The following is a 5283-nucleotide window of genomic DNA, read 5'->3' on the forward strand; positions in this document are numbered from 1 at the left end:
CATTTTTACATCAACGATGATCGATCACATTCTACGAAGTTTGTATATGGTTGTTTTCAACTATTTTATGGAGATTTTGCTAATAGGGGCATAACATATCATCAAAATATTATTTGGTCAAAAAATTGTACATTTCAATTCAAGAATGCCTGAATATTCTATTGGTTGAGTAGGATGCACAGGTTGTGTAGAATTCAATATATGTGGAATTTCATAGAGGCTGGTCATGGAAAGGGAGAGCATGATGGTGCAGGCACATGCATCAAAAGAGCCTTAGCTCATGAAGAACTATAGTACAAAGATGGAGCAATATTGATAGATGCAAAATCCATCATCCAGTGGTGTAACACTACAATGGGTCTAGGTAAGGAAGGTGAGTCTACGATTTGTAAATTTTTTTGGTTGATAGATAATACTAACATTGCACCATATGAGGATTGTTGCACACTGATAGGATCCAGTGAGTTGCACTCTTTTAGAAGCTCTGATGCAAGTTCATGGAGTATCCACACACAAAAAATGCATGCTATTTTCCATCATGTGCAGAGAAAAATTGGAATGACTATGAGTCAACTGAATGAGTGGACAAATGGGATATATGGGTTTTGGACTAAATTGACACTTATCGTCCCCCACAAGCACTGGAAATGGTAGAGATGGATTCATCTATTGACTTTGACCGCTTGTCTAATCTAGTGTAACTTGGTTATATATATATATATATATATATATATATATATATATATATATATATATATATATATATATATATATATATATATATATATATATATATATATATATATATATATATATATATATATATATATATATATATATATATATATATATATCTTTTTAATTTCAATATGTAACTTTATAACTTTTACCTAAGTATTTTCTGAATTAATGACCACATTTTGTACATTTGTCACTGGAGGCCATATTTTTTTAATTATTGCACTAAAGACAATGAAGAAGGGAGAAATTATTATTTTTGTCATTGTGTCCAAGCCAAAAAAAAATTGGATCACTTGGTTATAGATGGTGATGGTTTAGAGTACCATGTTGGTGCGGCGGTTGTAACTGGCACATGGCTTAGATGATATTCTATGAAGAACCCTAACTTGTGGTTATTTGAGGATTGGAAAACAGAGAGGAAGATTCTTTATTATTCAAACCTTGTTGTCACATCAAATTTCCACTTGATAAAATATGGTGGAAAACCATATAATAAGATTCTTTCAAAAGTACGTGAGTCAGACCATGAGGCAATACTTCAGACATTAAAATATAGAGCAAATCCAATTGGTTCATTAGATTGAAATGGATCCAAATACAATGTTGCAACCTCTCCCCCAAGATTGTCCACATGACAAGGTGGGCATTGTTATTATGTGTAAGTGATGAGATAAGTTTAAATCACATATTTTATGTTTTTATTTGTTTAGAATCTAGATACATTATTTGAATTTATATTAGATTCTTTAATAGGACCCATTTTCAGATTAGTCATTTGAATAAGTGAAAGTTTATAATTTTTTGTTTAGATCAAAATGTAATGAAATAATATGAAAATTGTTAGAATGTGAATGCTTTGTTATGTAAAGTCATGATTGTGTACATATAACTAGAAACTTCAAATTGGAAAAAGAAAGGATACAATGGGAGAAGTTTCCAACACTCATCAAGCAAGGGTTATCATACAACTCAAAAAGAAAGGATTTGTACAAATGGATAATTCTTAATGACAAGCCAGATTCAATTTTTGTCATTCTATAATTTTAGTGGATTAATCTTATCTTAGATTTTTTACTATGCTAATTCTTCATTTGTAGGTCACCAAAGAAAAAGGCTAATAAAGTCGAAGCACTAGTGATAAAGGGTGAGATGCCAAAATCATCTATGAAATGGTATTATCAATTCACATCCTCAATGTTTATTAGTGCTTTTTTTTCAAGTACCATTGTGTGTTAATCATCTTATGCCTGGGATTGTAGAGGATCACAATCATCAAAAAGTAAGAAGGAAAACAAGTCTTGATCTAATGATAATGGGGCAGTTACAGATATAGTTCTCTCTAAGGATAATGTTGTTTAGCTGATGTATAAGTTGAGAGAATCAAAAGACTATTTAGGTCTACTAAAAGCAAATGGAACTTTTGATATTTTAGGATATAAAATTTTTATTGATGGATTTGACAAGAATTAAAAGTATATAGACAATCAATTTACTCTTCCATAAAATGGTTCCTATGTTAACAAATTTTATTGTATTTCTCGATTTTTTTCCAGAATTTAATGTGATTATAATATTGGTTTGTAACTGAAGGAGGACAAAGAAAAAAGAGTAAACAAGTTGCATCTGCGAACACACCTAGAAATGGAAGTGGAAGAAAATCTAAGGGAGCTAAGGAAGTGAAAACTATAACAAATCAGGACCAAATAGGGATATCATTAAATACAGGTGCAAGGAGTTCAAATGACAAACCTTTGATATGTAAACTCCAAAATACCATTTTTGGTTTTAAACTAAACTTGAGTACACATTTGAATTGTTTATCCTAAAAATGTAGAATGCATGGAGATCACGTGCATCCACTAATTAGTAGATTTTGGGAGTCGGGCTTCACTTCAAAAATATATGAAGAGCATGCATAGGTATTGGAAACTTCTCAAATTGCTTGACATACCCATCACCTTTAAAAATAGTTTCTACAAAGTCAATACAAGGCATTTCACAAGACATTGCAGTAATTCTTCATAGCACTACCTTCCTAAGTGGCTCATGATGGAGGTTATAATGTTTTGGAATGTTAGGACTAGTTTCAAGTTGATATCAACCCATTTTTAAAGGCTTGAGACTCATTGGTGTTTTTATAAACCTTGAGTCCTTAAGACCTATAGGGCATTTAGTATCTAGGGAAATAGGTAGAAATACCTTAAATAAGTATAATTTAGGTCCTAGGGTCCTTAAGATAAACTAGTCTTTTTAATAGGATAAACTAGTTTTTTTAATAGGTTAATAAGTTAATTTAAATGATTTGGTAAAGTTTTATCACTTAGCAATTTCGAAAATTCAAAAGTTACAAAGTTATAAATTTGAAATTTGAAATTATAATGGTCATGGACATTTAGGAGGGAATTAGTTCCCTTATTGTTTTAAGCCAAATTAAACCATCCAACCAATTTGGATCAGTTGGGGTAGTTGATAGGAGTTTATTAAATGTTTCACAAATCCATTGGACGGGCAGAGAATCCATGGTACGAACTGCTATAGCAAATTGAATAAAAAAAATTTATTTCTTGCAAAGTTAAAAGGTTTTTTGGTATGATTCAAAGTTCTTATTGATTGGATTGCCTTGGAAAATGTTTTGATCATTCATATTTCATCTCTTTAAATTTTTTCATGTTCTAAAAACCCTACTACAGTCACTATTTATCATTTTGGTACTGTTCAGTCTTTGGAAAATATGATTTAAAGACAATTTTGTGTAGATTTCACACTATGAATGCCATTCTATGAATGAGGCACTCTAATTCTCATAGAATGTCATCTTATTTACATAAATAATATCAATTTAACATGTATAGTATCTTAATAGTCCTAGAAATGCAAGTTTGATTAATTTATGTGGTGATCACCATAAAGAAGACTAAGAAACTAAGTGAATTTGGAGGATAGGTTGAAGGTTAGAGATTTTTGGCCAAAAAAGGGCACTATTTTATGATGTAATGTGTATAGTAATTTTTTATACAAGGTGTTCCAACCTTTATTTGTTGCAGGAAACTTTGGGAAGTGTGACATTGAGGAAGCCCTAAATTTAAGGGTTTCCAGGTCACAATTTGGGGCTTTGGTACCTAGAAACCTCTTGGAGTCAAATTGACTTCATATTAATTTTATTTGAACCTATTTATGACACTATTAAAAGATTTGGAGCTTGGGAGTTTGAATGGTTAGCACTTCCTTTATAAATGCATGAGAATTAGGCTTTAAAAATTTGAGAAACAGTAAAAATAGTCATATAACTTCCAAAGAAACCTACCATATACTTTTGGTATGTAAAGGTAATACATAAAGGGTACTCAAATATATAATTTATTTACCTATTGTTTTGGAAAAAGTTGAAGAAAAATCCTTGTGAGTGCTGTTGCAGGGCTACAAGGCATGCTATTAGGCCTAGTTTGAGGAATATTGAAGTTTTGGTGTCTAAACCATTGAAGAAAGTCTGAAACCTATCCAAGTACCTTGGATTACATATTTTAGGTCTATTGAATCACATCATAAGACTTGTTGGTGGATAATTTACCATTTCACTTATTGAAGGCACTTTTGATCACTAGATTCAATTGTGCATTTGATTGAGTTTGTATTTGGACCTTGGATCCACCATATTCCATTACCACCTTTGCATCATAGATCCAATATTCTCCAACAAACCCAAAGCATAAAATTATCAAATTTGTAATACAATGCCAAGAATGGGCAAACTTAGGCCAAAATGGCACATGTGAGGTTTAAGGAGTTAAAAGTCATTGAATGTTAATGTCATAGTCAAATGTAATGTATTTGGTTCATCAAAGTAATAGTATTTGGTTCATAAAAGTCTTTATATTAGTATAGAAATGTTGATTTTTCAAGTTGACAACTTGACAACATTTTCATATATTAAGTCAGTACACTGTTGCAGATAGTTACAAATAGTTAAGAAGTTGCTGTTAGGTTTTTGGGAGAAGATGGGGTCTATTTAGAAGTTCTTCCATGTGATTATAAGGGATGGATAATCCATAATGATAAAATATGTAATGGAACCCTAAGTCTAATCTTTACAAAGCATGAAAAAAACACTCAAAGCAAGTGATTGCTGTAATAAACAAAATGCTGATTACAATCTGTACATTGTCATTTTTCCTTCTTCCAACCCCTTGAAAAGGTTGAGTTTGACATTATATAGGATTAGAATGTAAATTTTCAACTAATTTAAGTTGTTGAATGGCTCCCACAATGAAGTTTCTCTTTTTGCATAAAAGTTGCAAAAGTTGTCAATGACAACTTTGCAAGAAATCAACAATTTTTGAAATTTTGTAAATTTTTTACCCAAACTTAGTCTACTTGCTACCGAACTTTCCAAAAGGCCTAAGATGGATACAAGACACCTAATAATTACCCTAAAACAATTGATTACCTTATTCGGCCCTCAAAACCCAAAAATGCTCTATTGAGCCAAATGAGCAATTTTGAGCAATTAGGAGCAATATTGCATTGTGGGGCTCTTCTAACCTA

The sequence above is a fragment of the Cupressus sempervirens genome, chromosome 11 (genome assembly GCF_028749045.1).
Source record: "Cupressus sempervirens isolate cs-2001-9-10 chromosome 11, ASM2874904v1, whole genome shotgun sequence".
In the NCBI taxonomy this organism is placed as follows: Eukaryota; Viridiplantae; Streptophyta; class Pinopsida; order Cupressales; family Cupressaceae; genus Cupressus; species Cupressus sempervirens.